Below are 21731 nucleotides of genomic sequence, written 5' to 3' on the forward strand. Positions count from 1 at the left end.
TCAGACGATGAAACAAAGTGAATCTGCTGTCAAGGATTATGAAAACAGTAGCAGATTTTCACGGAATATCATCTATGTCAAGAAGTAAATCATGGAATAAATACATATTTTCATTGTGATACTAATGTAAGAAAATTACATAATTTTGATGTGAAGTAACTATGGATATTAAACTATTGTTGTGACCCAAACAGAATGTACTTACTGATAGCAGTGATGATTTGTGTTGCAGTATGTTGACTGACATTGATGTGAACAGGCATTTCTAGTTCTCCCACTTCACACCAATACCAGTCAGTGTTCTCCATCTTCAGTCCACTCATAGTCACTGTTAAGACTGTTCTGTTGTTGGCCAGACTGAATCCGCTTTAATGTCACTATGTTCCATGTAGTCCCAGAATACGACACACAATCACCACCCATCCTGCACCACTTCATATCTCCAGAGTTACTATAGTAAAAACGGACAGTGACACTCCCTCCTTCAACTCCAGTCACTTCCTGTTGGTCCACATAGAGTTCTGGATTACCTGAACACAGAGGTACAGACACCAAAGAAAGAACTCAGCAGCAGAACTTTATTTCTAGTAAGTATTTTTACAATATCCTCATTAAATTGATAGAATCAGTATAAGTACATTTACAAATAGTGTTTTGGGATATGTGCTATGATAGACAACATTGAGAGACAGAATACAGACAGCGGAGTTTAAACAAAGTTTACACCACAATCTACATATATAGAACATAAAGCATTCTTCAGGTCAACTTGAACAATAATGGTGATACCAGTTACTAGACAAGGAACCAGTTACCAGGAAATGAAATGAGAACACCAGTCATTTAGTTTGTGGAAGCAGGCTATATCTGATTGTCTCATCATTACTGAGAACTACCTATTCTACTTTACTGAATTGTAAGAGTTGCAGGATCTTACCTGGAGTGACAGATAGGTAGAACCGTTGTATCATGATATCTGGTCTTCCATTGATCTCGACAACACACCTGTAAGTCTTAGAGTCCTCTGGCTCCAGATCAGTCATGGTCACAGTGAAGACTCTCTGGTTGATGTCATCAGAGATTGAGGCATTACCACTGCTCTTAGGATGGTCACTGCGTACTAGAGTGGAGCAACTAATCCAATCATACCCTTTACACCAGTATTTCACATGATTTATGTAATACTGATCATAGTGACATGGGATGGTGATGGAGCCTCCTGTCTGCACAGACACATACCTCACTGTGGACACATCAACACAAAACACATTTAGGTTGGAATTCAACATAATCTGCACTGCAGAATAAAAATCCCATTGCTTATACACTATAAAACAGCTTGTTAATGATTGAGATTTATTACACCGTGTTTACAGTAAATTGACCCACTGGACTTCAGCCCTTTATAGAAACATGTTACACATACCTGCTGATACTCTGTCAAGGATGAGGAAGAGGAGGAGGAGGAGGAGGAGGGAGAGATGAAGAGCCATGTGAAGGTTTCAGTCTGCCTGGCATATTATATGGTACCTGAGCACAAATGTGTGTCATGGACGAAGGTACCAGCCAGAATGACTCTACTTCCTAATGTTAGTAGACTTCACTGTCTGTAACTCTCTTCCTGCTTCTGTTTGTGTGTACATGCCCCCCTCAGTGGCAGATAGCAGCTATTGCATCGTATAGACTAGTTTAACCCCAAAATCATAGTCACCAAAATATATTTCAGCTTTCTCTAAGGGTTTTGGGACCAAAAGTCACTACTATCCTGTTACCCTCTACTGAAAAATAGACTGCTAATGATTACAAATATTCGATAATTGGGTGACATACACCACATTGGCAAATTCAATTTTTCAGTATATAAGAAAACGATATGATAAATGTACTCTGTGTGCTAGACATTGATAGATTTGAGGGGTCATGTGCTACAGAGATGTAGTGATGGGGACAAGACCAAGACCTCCACAGACTCTCACTTTAAACCAGGTCAGGGTTCAGGGTCCTCCGGACCATAACCCAGTCTGATGTGGTTTTACGTTCAACAAGAACGCTCTCTGTCTCTCTCCCACTTCTTTTAAAGACCTGCCATGCCGCACTGCTTCTTAACACCTGCTCGCTTAATCCGGAAGCCAGCCGCACCAATATGTCGGAGGAAACACCATTCAACTGACGACTGAGGTCAGCTTGCAGGCGCCAGTCCCACCACAAGGAGTCGCTAGAGTGCGATGAGCCAAGGAACGCCCCCGGGCCAAACCCTGCCCTAACCCAGACGACACTGGGTCAATTGTGCACCGCCCATGGGACTCCGCTCATGGCTGGCTGTGACACAGCCTGGGATAAAACCCCAGGCAGTAGTGACACCTCAACACTGCGGTGCAGTGCCTTTACCGCTGTGCCAATCGGGAGGCCCCTTTATCCCCTTTCTATACAGGAAATGAACCCTTGGTCATATACAGCTCATAACCACAGATGTCCTCCAAGCCAAAGTGTTAAAGGTAGTTCAGGAAGCTGCATTACCAGAATGCTACAAGTTTCAGCTAAACTCATTCCATGACGTCATGTTAAATACTGAGCTTTGTGTTCTACTGTTGGCTCCAACACAGCAACTACTTCACACTCAAACTCACACTCAAACTCACTTTTTTTTGTTGCTTTGGTACAATTTTCATACATATGTGGTAATATTTCACAACTCTTAGTACAAAACTCAATACAGGAAATAAAAAACTTTAAGCACATTTTCAATTGACTAAGTACAACACACAATATCACATAGTAACTTATCAGTGTTTCATCTAAAAACACCTTTCATATAAAGTAATTGCCTTTCACAATGCAATGCTCACAATACATTTCATATGATTCTCTTCTCATTTCTTTAAAAACATTTGACCATCACCTAATTCAACGGCGCTTAATGATTAATGACTTAACAGTTTGGTAGACCTATAGATTTTAAACTGGTTTGTCTACTATATATGTATTTAGAGAACTACATAAATACAATGTGTGTTTGTATAGTATAAACATCTAAATGACATGTATGATACATGATAACCATACATAATGAATATTCATTAGTACTAATTGATTTCACATAGCGTCAACCACTATTGGTCACCATATAAAAGGGGGGTGTGAACACTTGCAAGTTCTTTAACAAGGAGCAGGATAGACAGCAAGGGAGAGGAAGAAATCAAAGAGCTGGTGGACAAGGGGCCATCAGAGAGGTGGGCATTAGACCGATCAAAGAGGTCAAAGAGTTTGGCGTGGGCCCCATCAAATTGGTCAAATAGGTGGGCATGGGCCCCATCAAATTGGTCAAAGAGGTGGGCATGGGCCCCATCAAATTGGTCAAAGAAGTTGGCATTAGACCCATCAAAGAGGTCAAAGACGTCAAAGAGGTGGACATCAGATAGAGAGGGAGGCAGAGGGCAGGGAACTGTTGTGTCTAATGATGTATGGGCAATCGTTGTTGACCATGTGGTAAACAGAGGCCTTACCATGGCAGAGGCTGCCTGATTAGTTCACCCAAATCTGAAAAGATCAACTGTCAGTTCAATCATGACAACATTTCACCCATAAAACCGGTAAGTATGTAGGATATGCACTATGCTTTAACAGTACATTTACATTATATGATATATTGTAATGCATGTAAATTCACAAAACATGTTACAATATTCTTACAGTGTGATCTATTGACAGTATACTCTGTTCTACCATCAGAAATGACAGAAGACCCCATGGTGGTGCCGTGGCTGTGTGCTGACCAACCAGCAGTGTTGGAAATGGTGAGGGCCAGGAATGACATATGGCTGTCTGAAATAAAGCAGGCCATTGAAAAGAACGGTGACATCTTTGCCAATGTGGCATCCATCAGCCTACCAACAATCGGGCCACCTTATGAAGAGGCGGCAGGTATCTATGAAACACATTGACCTGGTGCCTTTAGGAGAGAGAAACAACGACAGGGTGAAAGAACTGTGGGCTGAGTATGTTCAGGTACAGCACTATATACTGTATTACTGTTACTATGTGCTGCACAGCTACTTCACAGTATCATATACTGTAAAAATAACTAACCCAAATATATTTTTAGAGGATGATGGCGATGATTCTGTTAACCATCACAATTATATCTTTGTTCATGAAGTGACCTTCAACCTGGCCAAAACTCAGCGCCGTGGGTGGAATCTCATCGGCCAACGAGGCGACCGTCAAGTTCCTGGACAACGTGGGAAACATCTCCATGTGTGCAGCTTCCTCTGAAGATGGTGGTGTAGGGCGAGGCCATTACTTGGATCCTATAAAACTGCACACCTCATTGTGTTTCTCAATGAAATTGAGCAGGCCTGTCAAGGTGAAGGGGTCACCTATGTCATTGTGTGGGACAATGTCAGGTTCCAACATGCAGATGTGGTTCAGGCATTGTTTCGGGCCCATTCCCAATTCATGACCCTATACCTGCTCCCATACTCTCCTTTCCTCAACCCTATTGAGGTTTTTCTTTCAGCATGGAGGTGGAAGGTGTACGATCACCATCCCCATGAGTGTGCCACCCTCCTTCTGGCCATGGATGAGGCATGCCACGACATCAATTCAGACCAATGTCTTCCTTAGATGTCTTCATTGATCACACCTTTGATTACACATTGGATAGATATTATGGAAATTATAGATTTTCTGTCAATTCTGTTGGGTAATGTAAGTGTATTGCCTAATGAGAAAACAGTGTGATCTACTGTAATTTACAGTACTGTAGCATATTACTTTCCAGCACTTCTAAGGGCGAATTGAAACGATTATATTAATTTTGTTGAGTTTTGGTGATTAAACAATGTTCTCATTAACGTTTACAATCCAAATGAATGCACAATGACAGGTTTTGAAAGAAAGACTGGCTGCATTACAAGTGTGACCAGTTTGAAGTTGTGAAAATGTACCACATACTTGTGAAAAAAGTGCCAAAGCGATTTTAAAAAACTGTAACAAAGCATTTATATATTCCATTGAAGCTGGAGAAGGTAAAGTACTCCAAGGGTCTGATTCAACAAGGAGAGGATTTGCTACAGTAAACCAGATGACCAAATTACAACTATGAAACAAAAAGTACTGTCAAAACACTTTGGTGATTGTAACACCAGGATTCCTGAATGAAACAATTTACAAAAAAAACAAATGTGTGTGTGTGTGTGTGTGTGTGTGTGTGTGTGTGTGTGTGTGTGTGTGTGTTTTATCCACAATGTGTTTCTATGAGATAATAGCAGTAAGGCCAAATTCAATGTTTTATCAAATAATTTAGTTATTCTATTATTATATACTTAACAATTCTAAATCAAATAGCTAAATTACCCTTGGTATGATCCTATGATGATGTTAAAACAATGTAATATGTTAGCTTAATAGCTTAGTAGAATCCAAGACCCGGGACCTCCTGATTAAACTTTTGTAAACTACATAAGAATAACATTGTTTTGAGGCTCTGCAAATTGCAATCAGATAGACATGCAGACTATGTTTTTCACATACTATCATCTATGTGAGGAAGTAAATCATGGACTAAATACATATTATCAGGGTGATGCTAATGTAAGAGAAAATTATTGAATTATATGTGAAGTAACTAGTGCATATTAAATAGTTTATCAGAGACCCAACCAGACTTGTGTTATACTTTGTTGACTGACAGTGATTTGAACAGGAATCTCTAGTTCTACCACTCTACACCAATACCAGTCAGTGTTCTCTATCTTCAGTCCACTCATAGTCACTGCTAAAAGGGCAGTGCAGTGAAAAACATGATATTACAGTTTTTTTACGATAGTTGCACACTATGAAGTTGAAATAATACTCTGAAATTGTGAAAATTATGATAATGCCCTTTTGGTGTAAGAGCTGTTTGAAAACAAAATCTGTTCAAGTGGGATGGAGTTTTTGTCCCACAGCATCGCATCTCAATCTGATCTGATTATTCTGACCAATGACCAGTCATATTTTATTTGCATATGTATTCTCCTACTTTGAAGGGGGAGTCTAGACGATCGTTTCCGCAAATCAGGTCTGTAAATGTAAATATATTTACATTTGTATCAACACACCCAATCGACCAGACCAAGCATTTCAATGGAAAAAGAAGGTTTAGGGAAAGAAATTATAAAAAATATATTTGAAGCTATTTTCATTAAATAAACACACACAGTAATTTGCTAGACATACAGTCATGATTTAAACATTTTGGCAGCATCAGTGGTCTGATTAAAGTCACTGATCTTCCATCTAAAGCTCCAGAATTGCTCCTCACACAGGAACCACTACCACCCAGCATGCACCACCTCATACCACCAGGGTTAGTGAAGTACCAATGGACAGTGGCACTATCCACTGGGCACAGACGTCAGTTCAACATCTAGTTTTGATTTACATTTGGATGAGTTCAACTAATGTGAATTAAATGTGAAATAAAAAAAAGAGTATAACTCTACATGTCTTTAACTCTCTTCCTGTTTCTGTTTGAATGTACATGTCAGTGGCAGATATCAGCAATGGTATTTTATGGTCTAGTTTTAACCTAATACATATTAATTTCAACACATTTTGTATTGAGCTTCATCATCATAATTATTTTGTTACACAGCTTGTACATTTAATTTACACTCTTGATCATGATTAGTTACAGGTGTTGGACATTTGACTAGATACATGAGATAAATAAGATGAACATGTAAAAAACAAGTGACAAGGGTAAAAGGTGGGTGACACATAACTACTATAACAGATAGTGTATGTGGTGACAATGAAAACTAACACAGCAGACTGTCTTCAGTAGTTTATGGACACAAAAAGGATAGGAGGGGTCTTTCTGGGGTGGGTTAAGAGGTATGACAGAAGCATATTGGAGGCAGATAGATGCACCTGGCCTCACCCTACTAGAATCTGACGTGAAAATGTCTGTTTGCTGATGATCTGGTGCTTCTGTCCCCAACCAAGGAGGGCCTACAGCAGCACCTAGATATTCTGCACAGATTCTCTCAGACCTGGGCCCTGACAGTAAATCTCAGTAAGACAAAGATAATGGTGTTCCAAAAAAGGTCCAGTTGCCAGGACCACGAATACAAATTCCATCTAGACACCGTTGCCCTAGATGAAACAAAAAACTATACCTACCTCTGCCTAAACATCAGCGCCACAGGTAACTTCCACAAAGCTGTGAACGATCTGAGAGACAAGGCAAGAAGGACCTTCTATGCCATCAAAAGGAACATGAAATTCGAGCATACCAATTAGGATCTGGCTAAAAATACTTGAATCAGTTATAGAACCCATTGCCCTTCATGGCTGTGAGGTCTGGGGTCCGCTCACCAACCAAGAATTCACAAAAGGGGACAGACACCAAATTGAGACCCTGCATGAAGAATTATGCGAAATTATCATCTGTGTAAAACGTAAAACACCAAATAATCCATGCAGAATAGAATTAGGCCGATACCACGCTAATGATCAAAATCCAGAAAACAGCCGTTAAATTCTACAGCCACCTAAAAGGAAGCGATTCCCAAACCTTCCATAACAAAGCAATCACCTACAGCAGGGGTGTCAAACTCATTTTAGCTCAGGGGCCACATGGAGGAAAATCTATTCCCAAGTGGGCCGGACCGGAAAAATCATGGTATATATAACTTAAAAACAACAACTTCAGATTGTTTTTTTGTTTTAATCGATCAACATACAACATAAAGCTGGAGCCTGAGGACAGTGTGTCCAAAATAGTACAAGCACAACATCACTATTAATCATAAAAAAACGTCAAGTTTATTTGAAAATTCTAAAGAAAAAGAACACACAAACACACAATAAAATAATGAAATCCTGTTCCCAAACAAGTGCAAGAACCACAGAGTCAAGAATAGGTTAAATATACAAATAAAATAAAATCAATTAAAAACAACAGCACATCAACATAAAAACATATAAACATAAAGCTGGAGCCTGAGGACAGTGTCCAAAAGCACAACATCACTATTAATCATAAAACACCTCAAGTTATTTGAAAGTTCTGAGGACAAAGAACACACAAACACACAATGCCTCAGTGATTAACAGAACTGTTTCACAGATCACAGAACTATATCAGGGTGTCATTTCTCAGGCAGAAATGTAGATAAAAATAATGAAATCCTGTTCCCCAAACAAGTGCTGTCACGATCGTCGGGAACAGAGGACCAATGCGCAGTGTTGAATGCGAACATTTTATTTAATAGATGATCACACGAACAAAAACAACAAAACGAAAACGTGACGTCCCTGGTTACAACACAAACCAACACGGAACAAGAAACCACAAATAATGAATGCCTAACGGCTACCTAAGTATGACTCCCAATCAGAGACAACGAGCTACAGCCGCTCTCTGATTGGGAGCCACCCTGGCCAACATAGAAATACACATACTAGATAAACAAATGAAATGCACACCTGGCTCAACATACAAGTGTCCCCAGAGCCAGGGCGTGACAAGTGCAAGAAACACAGAGTCAAGAATGGGTTAAATATACAAATAAAATAAAATCAATTAAAAACAATAGCACATCAACATAAAAACATATAAACATAAATCTGAAAGCGTTGCTCAAACTCCCGTAACAGTCCCGTTATTTTATCTTTGAACCGCTTCATGTCTGCCACATGTTGGGTCGCGCACACATTTTTTCGAGACAGGGGAAGTGAGCTGCATCACCACCCGGCAAGTTGGGCGTCTCCCACAATGACAGCTTCAACTTGAAAGAACGTATGCTGTCATAATACTGCGTGACAACTTTGTTGCGCCTTTGCAGCTGTTTGTTCAAGTTATTCAGGTGCTCTGTAACATCCACCATAAATGCAAGGTCCTGCATCCATTATGCGGAATGAAATTCTAACACTGGTTTGCCCTTTTCTTCCATGAAATGTTCAATTTCTTCTCGTAAATCAAAGAAACGCCTCAGCACAGCACCTCGGCTTAACCATCTTACCTCAGTGTGGTATGGCAGGCCATAGATGTGGTCTTTCTCTCTGAGAAGGCTGTCAAACTGACGGTGATTCAGGCTTCTGGATCGGATTAAATTAACAGTTTGGATGACCACCTTCATGACGATTATCCATCTTTAATGACTTGCAACACAAAGCCTCCTGGTGCAAAAATACAGTGAAAAGTCAAAAATCACGTCCTCCATTTGCAGATTGCACTTTCTCTCTGAACTTTGTCACAACACCTGCTTTTTTCCCGATCATTGAGGGCGCACCATCTGTAGCCAGGCTGACAGCGCGGGACCAGTCCCTCCGACCCTGTCCAGCGCCCGACGAGTGCGGTAAAAATATCAGCTGCTGTCGTTGTATCTGTCATCGGCACCAACTCCACGAACTCCTCGGGTGACGGTCAATGTGTCATCAACTCCGCGGATGAAAATGGCCAGATGTGCAACATCTGTAATGTCCGTGCTTTCATCAATTGCAACCGAAAACGCAATAAATGACTTTACTTTTTGCTTCAACTGGCTGTCCAAATCCACTGAAAGATCGGAAATCCTGTCTGCAACTGTGTTTCTTATCAGGCTGATATTTGCAAAAGCCTGCCGCTTTTCAGGGCACACAATCTCCGCTGCCTTCATCATGCTTGTTTTTACAAATTCACCCTCACTAAATGGTTTTGAAGCCACTGCGATTTCATTAGCAATGAGGTAGCTAGCTTTCACTGCAGCGTCACTGATGTCTCGGCTGTGAGTAAACACAGACTGCTGTTTCTTCAGACCCGACAACAGTTCATTCACATTCTCTCATCTCCGCTGTCCTTGAAAGTTGTCATATTTGTTGGCATGAAGACTCACATAGTGGCGACGAAGGTTATATTATTTCAGCACTGCAACATGCTCTGAACACACCAAACATACAGCTTTCCCATTCAATTCCGTGAATAAATAGGATGACCATTTTTCTTGGAACACTCTGCACTCTGCGTCCACTTTTCTCTTTTTTGACAGAGACATATTGGGGCAATGAGGGTGCCAAAGCACATCATGTTAAAAGTAGAAGCCATAATAAATATTGCGGGCAAAACAAAGTAGCTCATTGGCTGCACGTGCTTGACCACTTGCTCTGCCCCGGTATAAACAGTTTGCTTGCTTAACACAATTGCTATTGCGCCATCCAGTGGACGCAATTGGAAGAGCAGTTTATTTAATTGAAAAATTGCAGCGCATTTTTTTACTTTACAATTATTATTATTATTATAATTATTGATTTTTTTTTATTGATTTTTTTATCATCTCGCGGGCCGGATTAAACCTGCTTGCGGGCCTGATCCCGGCCCGCGGTCCGGACGTTTGAGCACCCCTGACCTACAGAGAGACGAACCTGGAGAAGAGTCCCCTAAGCAAGCTGGTCCTGGGGCTCTGTTCACAAATACAAACACACCTCACAGAGCCCCAGAAAAACAACACAATTAGACCCACCCAAATCATGAGAAAACGAAAAGATGATTACTTGACACATTGGAAATAATTTACCAAAAAAACGGAGCAAACTGGAATGCTATTTGGCCCTGAACAGAGTACACAGCGGCAGAATACCTGACCACTGTGACTGACCCAAAAGTTAGGAAGTGCAGCTCAGTTTCCACCTCATCTTGTGGGCAGTGTGCACATAGCCTGTCTACCCTTGAGAGCCAGGTCTGCCTACGGCGGCCATTCTCAGTAGCAAGGCTATGATCAATGAGTCTGTACATAGTCAAAGCTTTCCTTACCTCCTGCCAAATGTATGACCATGTTAGAGACACATATTTCCCTCAGATTACACAGATCCACAAAGAATTCGGAAACAAATCCAATTTTGATGAACTCCCATATCTATTGGGTGAAATACGACAGTGTGCAATCACAGCAGCAAGATTTGTGACCTGTTGCCACAAGAAAAGGGCAACCAGTGAAGAACAAACACCATTGTAAATACAAGCCATATTTATGTTTATTTATTTTCCCTTCTGTACTTCAACTATTTGCACATCATTACAACACTGTATATAGACTCAATATCACATTATAAGTATCTTTATTATTTTGGAACTTTTGTGAGTCTAATGTTTACTGTTCATTTTTTATTGTTTATTTCACTTTTGTTTTTTTATGTATTTCACTTGCTTTGGCAATGTTAACATATGTTTCCATTAACAATAAAGCCCTTAAATTGAAATAGATGTTGTGACACAGGAGCGGAGAGTGGGCTGTCCTTCCAGGATAAGGACTCCACCAAGGTCACTCAGTCAGTCACTGCTGTTCTGCTGCTGCCCTCTGCTGGAGAGGAAGAGAAACATTCAGTCACAATCACAACACTGTCATCTCATGGATAGACAATGATAACGGTATCTGGTAAAACTTACAGATAGACAATAATAACGGTATCTGGTAAAACAGACAGAGGAGACACCAACACTGACCTGTGTGGTCACCTGTAGAGCTAGTGAGCTGTAGACCACATTATCATCTGGTTCTGCTGCCTACAGAGGAGGAACAGGTAGAGAGGTGAACAGGGACAGTTCTGTTATAATGGAGAGTACAGTTTAAAACACAGTTCTCAGTGAAAGACAGTTGTAATTTTGATATGTGACATAATGGTGATATATTATGCCTATAGGTATAATGGTGACATAACCATGACTATATTAACACTGAGGAAACAATCACCTACCGTTGTTTCTGATAACATTATACTAGCTGTGGCTAATCAACAGAGCAGCTTTACCTTGGCCTGTACTTTTAGCTGGGCCTTGTGCTGGGGGATGACAGTGCTGTATGTGACATCATCATCATCTTCAGGAAATGGGGCCTGCTGGTAGAGAGAGACCCAGATAACAAAAATGTAATGTTATATTGTTATAGTGTACATTTACCTATTGCTTGTTCCTAGACAGAAAATGATACTGTAAATACAATTGTTTTCTAAAACAGATGCAAATTTGCCAAGGCTATGACGTTTTATGAGTAACATCCATAATGTTGTCTAAGACCCAAGATGTATGTAGCCATATGTTGACCTTCTGTTCTGTCCTGAACTGATCAGGCATCACAGTGCTGTACATCATGTCATGGTGGCTGTCTGGGTTTGGGCTCTTAGAAATGGACAGCACAGAAGGTAAACATATGGCTACATGCATAGGAAGACAGAGTATAGGAACTTCAGACACTCAGCTCTACACTGCAAGGATTGAGTAGAGAGATAGAGAGAGAGAGAGAGAGAGAGAGAGAGAGAGAGAGAGAGAGAGAGAGAGAGAGAGAGAGAGAGAGAGAGAGAGAGAGAGAGAGAGAGAGAGAGAGAGAGAGAGAGAGAGAGAGAGAGAGAGAGAGAGAGAGAGAGAGAGAACCCCAGCTCACACTGAAGAGATGGAGGAGAGAGAGAAAGAGAGAGAGAGAGAGAGAGAGAGAGAGAGAGAGAGAGAGAGAGAGAGAGAGAGAGAGAGAGAGAGAGAGAGAGAGAGAGTGAGTGAGAACCCAAGCTCACACTACATAGATAGAGGAGAGAGAAAGAGAGAGAGAACCTTAGCTCCATGCAGAGATGGATTGATTGGTACTAGTCCAAGATCTCCACAGACCTAAACCAGGTTTATTCAGTTTGTACCTGCTGTGCTGTTTCTCTGGAGTGGCTCACTATGCTGTATATAATGTCCTGTTCAGGGTCAGCAGACTGCAAAGAAATAAATAGCAAAGAGAAACAGGACTTGTCTATTTACCAACTAAACCACAGTTTGTTTCCATAATAGGATGCAGTCACAGATATATTTAGTGAACTGATAACTTCCTGTTCTCTGTCTTTTAAACATCATTTGTCAACGTCTTGAGTGCTATAAGACCTTGGGTTCAGAATATGGGACCTTTTATGTCAACTCATTGATAACCAACTGAAGAGGTAACACTAGAGTCAAATGGTAGATGATCCCAAATCATGAACAGAAAAGCAGATGGTTGAAAATAATAGAATATAATAAATTAAGTGTCTCCTACCACTGAGTTGTTAGTTGTCTGGTCCTTGGCCTTATTGTCCTCTGGAATAAAGAGAGGGAGATGTCAATTACTTCTGAGTTTGTTATAGTACAATAATACCTCTGAATGGATTTCTTATAGACAATTCCTCTAAATACTTTCTGTCATTCAAGATAAATCACAAGCAAGCAATATACTGTTGTTCACAACGACAATACGTTTTGTATTTTTCTAAACTATTCTCGTTTTTATATTCACATAAAATGACTACTTACTATGCTTTGTCCACATCTTCCATGTGACTAGGATACCAGCTGTCACCACCACCAACATGCCCCAAGGAATCAGTAGGACTTTCACATCTATGGACCTGATGGATTACATAGAAGAACTTGAATCAAAAACACAATTAAAATAGATCATTATAAATTGAACATTTGTGAAAAAGTAATAACTTGTTGTTTACACTGTTGTGATAAATGGAACAATTATTTAGCTATTCACATGTGTGGAAGTTTACATTATTATTATTGAGATTATTACTATACAAATAACGTTGTTTTTAAAGTGTGCAACTTTAAAGTGTGCAAAATGAATGAGAAGAACACGAACATTGCTGCTACGTCTCACAAGGCAACCACAGAGATGTTCTACCAAGAGGAAGTGCTAACAGTCTCTATATGCATTTAGGGAGGGTATTTGGTTAGCTTTAACTGTTGTAGTGTATGATGGAATTGTAATGTTTCTTTGTGTTCATATTATCTAACAATTGCCATAATATGTGGGATAATACAGCTGAATGAGTGATAATAACCTCTGGTGGACGTCCTCCTTGTTCCCCTCAGCTCCTTGACTTGTGTTGTCAGTCTGAACAGGCTCAGCAGTTGGAGAGGCAGAGGGTTGTTGATTGGTTGGAGCTTGGGTTGCTGTGTTGTAAAACAACAATGGCATCAATGAAATTAATGCAATACCAGATAGTCAGGTTGTATAGCAACATCACATTCATAGTTAATATTACAATTTATTCCAGATGATGCCACTGGATTAAACAGAGTGAATCATATTTGATAATAATGTATGTAATTCATCTACTAACTTGAGGTCATCTTAATGGTTCTCTGTGATTTGGTTTGTTGACTGACAGTGATGTGAACAGGCATCCCTAGTTGTCCCACTTCACACCAATACCAGTCAGTGTTCTCCATCTTCAGTCCACTCATAGTCACTGTTAAGACACTGTTGTTGGCAACACTAGTCCGCTTTAATGTCACTGATGTTCCATGTAAAGTCCCAGAATAACACACACAATCACCACCCATCCTGCACCACTTTATATCTCCAGAGTAACTATAGTAACAACGGACATTGACACCCTCCTTCAACTGCAGTCACTTCCTGTTGGTCCACATAGAGTTCTGGAGTACCTGAACACAGAGGTAAAAAACAAGAATTCAGAGAAGAAAAAGGTGTTTTTACAACAGGCTCCTTACAAATTCCTTAAAGCTGCAGTCAGTGATTGGTACATCCATTTTTGGTCTTTTGAATTCAAATAATTATATATAGCCATTGATTCTTGAATAATTTAAGTTGCCTCACGAGTTTAGTTCAACTGTTACCCCATCATGACCCCAAATATAATCTTGTTTTACTCAGTGGTTTGTAAAGAATGTAATTGTAAACATGGTCAGTTCTTGCACCTACGTATACAGCATAGCTCTGTCTATGAATTTCAGACTGGTTACACATTTATCATTTCATTTGTTGTAAAACGATATTTATAATTGGGTCATTATTTTGTATTTGACATTGCAGGTATACAGGACAATCCATAGGACATTGCTGAGCACTATTCATTCTACTTTACTAGATACAAACAGTGAAGGGATCTTACCTGGAGTGACAGATAGGTAGAACCATTGTATCCTGATATCTGGTCCTCCATTGATCTCCACAATACACCTGTAATTCTCAGAGTCCCATGACTTCAGGTTAGTCATGGTCATAGTGAAGATTCTCTTGTTGATGTCATCAGAGATTGAGGCATTACTACTGCTCTTAGGATGGTCAGTGCGTACCACATAAGAACACACATCCCAACCTAATCCTTTACACCAGTATTTCACATGGTTGATGTGATTCAGATCATAGCTACATGGGATGGTGATGGAGCCTCCTGTATGCACAGACACATACTTCACTGTGGACACATCAACACAAAACACATTTAAATTAGAGTTAACATTTAACAGAATCTGTAAGAAGGAAAAATACTAAATGAATCGCATTGCTCCAACACTTTTACACAGCTTGTTCATGATTGAGATTGATTATACTGTGTTTTAAGTGAATAGACCCAGGGGACTTCGCCCTTAATTCATAGAAATAGTACCCGTACCTGCTGAGAGTACGAAGAGGATGAGGGTGAGGAAGAGGAAGAGGAGGAGGAGGAGGGAGAGATGAAGAGCCATGTGAGAGTGTCAGTCTGCCTGGTATATTTTATGGTACCTGAGCACAAATGTGTGTCAATGACCAAGGTACCAGCCAGAATGACTCTACTTCCTAATGTTAGTAGACCTCACTGTCTGTAACTCTCTTCCTGCTTCTGTTTGTGTGTACATGGCCCCCTCAGTGGAAGATAGCAACTATTGCATCATATGGACTAGTTTAACCCAAAATCATAGTCACTACAATGTAATTGATTTCAGCTTTCAGCTTTCTCTAAGGGCTCTTTGGGACAAAGAGTCACTACTATCATGTTACACTCTACTGGAACATAGGCCACTAATGATTACAAAGATTTGATAATTGGGTGACATGCACAATATTTCCATTGTCAAAAATCTATATTTCGGTATATAAGAAATGATATGATAAATGTTCTCAATGTGCTAGACATTGATAGATTTGAGGGGTCATCTGCTACAGAGATGTAGTGATGGGTACTAGACCAAGACCTCCACAAACTCTCACTTTAAACCAGGTTCATGGTTCAGGGTCCTCCGGACCACAACCCAGTCTGATATTATTTTACGTTCAACAAGAACGCTCGCTGTCTCTCTCCCTTTTCTATACAGGAAATGTACAGCTCATAACCACAGATGTCTTCTAAGCAAAAGTGTGAAAGTTAGCTCAGAATGCTGCAAGTTTAAGGCAAACTCATTCCATAATGTCATGTTAAATACTAAGCTATTCATTCTGTTGTTGGCTCCAATACAGCAAACTACTTCAGATACATCAGAATGTCACTCTCAAAATCACAAATGATCCTGAGAAGAATAAAATGTCTTTAAAAATATTCATGACATTTTTTTGTATTGCTTTCATACTATTTGTGTGTACACACCCCCCTCAGTGGAAGATAGCAACAATTGCATTATATAGACTAGTTTAACCCAAAACTCATAGTCACTACAACGTTGTTCAAGCCCCCATGCAGTTTCATTTTATTTTTAAATCACTGTCTGTGTTCATTTCATGAAAATAACTCAAAATACATTTTTCCTGATTTATTTTCCTGATCCTCCTTTTGACATTGAAATGCTCTGTGTGATCATGTGGGTGTGTTGATACAAATTTAAATATATTTAAATACAGAGCCCTGATTGGCGGAGAGGATTGTATAGACTAGAGCCTACCCAGCTTACCCCTTCAAAGTAGGAGGATAAATATGCAAATAAAACAGAATCAGAATAATCATTTCAGATTGTGATGTCATTCTGTGGATCAAAAACTCCAACTCCATTTTCTTCAATAAGCTCTTACACTAAAAGGGCATTACCAAAATTTGTTACAATTTCACAGTATTATTCCAACCTCATTGTGTGGAAATACAATTTAAAAACAAACAGGAAACTCACATTTTTGACTGCACTGCCCCTTTCAGCTTTCTCTAAGGGCTCTTTGGGACCAATAGTCACTACTATCCTCTTACCATCTGCTGTAAAATAGGTCACTAATGATTACACAAAGAAATGTATAGAATTGAGAGGGCAGGTGCTGCAGAGATGGAGTGATGGCTGCCATCTATACAGGAAATGAACCCTGGTCACAGCAGACACAACTCAAAACCTCAGATGTCCTCCAACCTAAAGTGTTAAAGTTATGTCAGGAAGTTGCAGTACCAGAAGGCTGCAGGTTTCAGGTAAACTCATTCCATGACATGATGTTAACTACTGAGTTATAATTTCTATTGTTGGCTCCAACACAGCCAACTATTTCTGATACAACAATTTCACACCTAAACTCACAGAGCAAATAATCTTCTGACAAATGATCTTGAGAACAGTATAATGTCTTTAAAAATGTTTATTAGCAAAGCATTTATATTTTCCATTAAAGCTGGAGAAGGTAAAGACAGAATAGTAGTCCAAGGCTCTGATTCAACAAGGAGAGGATTTGTTACAGTAAACCAGACGACCAAATATCAACTACGAAACAACTCAAGAACTAAGGATTCATAAATCATGCTAAAAACAAACGAAATTAAAATGTAACCTTGCTTTGTGTGTGTGTGTGTGTGTGTGTGTGTGTGTGTGTGTGTGTGTGTGTGTGTGTGTGTGTGTGTGTGTGTGTGTGTGTGTGTGTGTGTGTGTGTGTGTGTGTGTGGTTTAGTTCTACTATCCTTGTGGGGACCAGATGTCCTTACAATGATAGTAAAACAACGACAATTTGGACAAGTGGGGACATTTCACTGGTCCCTACATGGTAAAAGGCTATTTTAGGCCTAGGGGTTAGGTTTAGGGTTACGGTTAGGGTTTAGGTTAGAATTAGCATTAGGGTTAGGGAAAATAGGATTTTGAATGGGCATACTTTTTTGATCCCCACAAATACAGTAAAACAAACGTGTGTGTGTTTTATCCTGAAGAAAGCTCAAAATATTTGTGTACATGCCCCCCTCAGTGAAAGTTAGCAACTATTGCATTATATATACTAGTTTAACCCAAAACTCATAGTCACTACAATGTTTTCAGCTTCCAACATTCTCTAAGGGCTCTTTGGGACCAAGAGTCACTATTATCCTGTTACCCTCTGCTGGAAAATAGGTCACTAATGATTACACAAAGACATTTATAGAATTCAGAGGGCAGGTGCTGCAGAGATGGAGTGATGACTGCCTTCTACTTAGAGATGAAAGCTGGTCATAGACGCAGCTCAAAACCACAGATGTCCTCCAACCTAAAGTGTTAAAGTTAGCTGAGGAAGCTGCTGTACCACAAGGCAGGTTTCTGGTAAACTAACTGATAGATGAATTTGTGTATAAAAAAATAATGACTAAAGATTTCACCCCAAATACAGTAGAAATGTGTATACGATATTCGAATTATCATGTAGTGTCAACCCACTAACATTACTAAACATTCAAGGGCAAAGAAGAAGGCGGGAACTGTTTTAATGCCTTTGTTTGTCAAGGGGTATAAAAACAGTATTTTTGTGTTTTTGGTCAGAGCTCTCCTTGAATAAAATTTACCGATAATTACTTGTGGATTGTGGACCTTGAATCATTGATGATTAAAACCAGAGCTTTACAACCTCTGGTAATGATTCAAGCTTAGGTTGAATTAGAGATAGAAATTCACGTGACAGATTGGTCCTTCGAGCCGGATCTTAATACATCTTTATCGTTCTAGAGACACCGAAATCCGTGCACGGCCGGGTGATTGCATCCGTGAAGAATAGTCCTGGCTTTCGACGTTAAGGTTAATAAACAGGCCGGTGATTACTCTTTATGAACGATAAAGACGTTAACGAGTTTGAAAAATTATTTGAATCCAAACTACAAGGAAAAGGTCAGTAATTTTATTCATGAATTTTGGTAAAATAATTTGAACTTGTATGAGAGAGTGAGAGAGGGCAGAAAATAGTTACCAAAGTAATAATTATTACGAAACAGGGAGGGTCTGCAATTGACCCTAGGTAAATAGCTATTACCAGAATAATCTAGTCCGAAATGACAAGGGATGAAGGCCATCACCAATGTAAACTAGTTTTTTATTGAGACTGTATTGGGTACAGTACTACGATAAACAGGGAAAGGGATGATTTTCGTCGTGTGCTATAGATAAAACGGGTCAAAAGTCGCGTATACAACTGGGGATTTGCTAGAACTCTGTGTGTTTCATGAAACTAGAGCAGTTACGACCTCTAGGTTACAAATAGGTTTAACAAATGACTGTATAATGTTATGTACGTGTGAGACTTGAGTATCCATCAGTGTACGTGTAAATCGTTTCAAGGAAGGAGCTAAATTATTAAGTCGCGTGAGAAAAAATGGTTATCTGACTCTTCTCATGAAACCAGAGTTTTAAATAAAAGCTCTGGGTTAGGGGTTGAATAATTTTAAATGGTTAATTACAAGAGCAAATCATACATTGGCTCAAGAGACGCACAAAAATAATAAGCTCCTAGAAGAATAATTCTGGGAATTATTACGAAAGGGGGGAATTTTTTTAGTTTTCCACCATGGGAAATAAATCTTCCCGGGAATTAACGGGGGATGAAAGATATATGTTAGGGAGAGATCGAAGGAATGTGTTTTATGGATCCGTTTGGGAGAAAAAGTATGGATTTATTGGGCATCTCGAAGTAGAAAAATTAGAACTTATGATCAAACAGATGCATGTACACTGCGGAACCAATATGAAAAAACAGCGAAAGGAGGGGCTAGAAACAGCGAGGGTATGGCTGTTTGAGGCGCGAAAAAGAGAGGAAGGACAAAATAAAAAATTATTAGAGATGCAAAGAGAAAGGGACAGAAAAAAAGAAGTTTCAGGGCCTCCCCCAGAGCAAAGAGCAGAGAGGTTATATCCAGAGTTGGTAGAGCAAGCTTGGAAAGAAAGCCCAGATGATACCGTTGTCATGTGTAGGAGAAGATTAGGGGTGATCCCCGTCCCTCCCCCACCATATGACGGCCAAGCCGGAATGTTGGAAGGGCAAGAAGAGGGGGGGCAGAGTAAAGAGGCCAGTAAAGAAAACAAAGAGGGGGACATTTTACAAAATGAAATAGTCAGGTTAAGGGCAGAATTGGATAGAGAGAAAGAGGCAGGAAAAGCAAGAGAGAGTAAACACAGAGAGTTTAAAAACAGGGAGTTAAAAAGATTAGAAAACTACAATAAGCCAGGGAAGAAAGAGTGGTTAGATAATGAGGAAGGGGATGACCAGTACCCTTTGATAGCCTTGCCGAACCCAAGGGCAGGGGAGGAGCATGCACCAGACACACTGGATGTATATAGGGCATGGACACAGCGAGATGTAGTGAGAGCTATAGAGGGTGTAGTGCACCCTAAGACAGGAATAGAGGGGTTCAGGAGGGATTTGGAGAGTCTAGCGGCAAGCTTTAAGCTAAACACAGGGGAAATTGAAAGGGCAGTCAGAACCCTAGTTGGGAAAGATTGGGCAGCTGTTCGGGGGCAGTGGGTTTCAGGGGATGCCAATGGAGCAGTCCTACTATGGGCAGATGATGGGCAATATGTTGGGAAAATAACTGAATTGTGTAATAATTTAAGGGAACATTACCATCGACATGCTGAATTCTCCAAAGTACATGAATGTAAACAGGAAGACAGTGAGACCATCAGCCAATACTTAGAGAGACTGAGAAATGTATTTAACGCAAATAGTGGGATACCTGAGCCTCCCCAAGGGCAAGGGAATGATACTCCGTACCATCAGCAGTTAAAAATAGCATTCCTTAGTGGAATGAGACCAGAAATAAGCAGGAATATTAAGAGAACTTTAGTGGAATGGGGAACTACATCGTTAGCCGAGGTCAAAAGATATGCAATCCATCATGAGCAGAATAGTAAACAGGATAGAGTAAGAAAGGAACAAAAGGGAGCAGAATATTTAATGGCTACTCTAGGGGAGATAGCTGGGAGAGGTAGAACTCCAGAAGAGGGGGGAGCGAGGCCTCGCTCTTTCCTGCCCTATGGGAAAGGAAGTAGGTGTTTTAACTGTGACAAAGAAGGACACTTTGCAAGAGAATGTTGTGCCCCGTGTAAATACTGTAACGAGACAGGTCATAACCATCGCGACTGCGGCAATAAAAGAAGGGGCAAACAAGATAATCGGGGTGGAAAAAGAGAGAGGGCCTACAAACACCCACCACCCAGTTCCGGTAGGGAGGAAGAGGAAGACGAGGCATGACTAGAGCAAGGGGAAGATAGTAAGACAGATAGTGAAGGAGAGGGGTCAGAGGATACCATTGATACGGGGTGTGAAGTGTTTGAATTGGAAACGATTGAATTGGCTCTGCAGCAAGAACAGAAACATTTACATTTTTTTTTACATTTTACGTCATTTAGCAGACGCTCTTATCCAGAGCGACTACATATTTTTTTTTTTTTTTTTTTTTTATACTGGCCCCCCGTGGGAATCGAACCCACAACCCTGGCGTTGCAAACGCCATGCTCTATCAACTGAGCTACATCCCTGCCGGCAATTCCCTCCCCTACCCTGGACGACGCTGGGCCAATTGTGCACCGCCCATGAGTCTCCCGGTCGCGGCCGGCTGCGACAGAGCCTGGATTCGAACCAGGATCTAGTGGCACAGTTAGCCACTCAGGAGCACATACCTCACCTTAACAATATTGGGGAAAAATATTAAATTATTGTGTGACACAGGGGCATGTCGCACAGCGATCTGTGTAGCCGACATACCCAAAGGAATTAGAATTAATGGGGAAAAAATCATGGTACGCTCGGCCTCGGGCCATCAATTTATAGAGC

The 21731-nt window shown here is 40.3% G+C and overlaps 1 long non-coding RNA gene and 1 pseudogene across 1 annotated transcript in view; both read right to left on the reverse strand.

The window, feature by feature from the left end:
- Positions 1–291, reverse strand: part of LOC121560352 — a 941-nt gene extending 650 nt beyond the window's left edge. Inside the window, exon 1 of the long non-coding RNA XR_006658250.1 lies at positions 206–291. This is a non-coding gene — a long non-coding RNA (uncharacterized LOC121560352). The remainder of the gene's footprint in view (positions 1–205) is intronic.
- Positions 292–526: 235 nt separating this feature from the next.
- Positions 527–15475, reverse strand: LOC123483439 (annotated as a pseudogene).
- Positions 15476–21731: the final 6256 nt, after the last annotated feature.

This window comes from Coregonus clupeaformis, unplaced genomic scaffold (assembly GCF_020615455.1).
Source record: "Coregonus clupeaformis isolate EN_2021a unplaced genomic scaffold, ASM2061545v1 scaf0111, whole genome shotgun sequence".
Classification (NCBI taxonomy): Eukaryota; Metazoa; Chordata; class Actinopteri; order Salmoniformes; family Salmonidae; genus Coregonus; species Coregonus clupeaformis.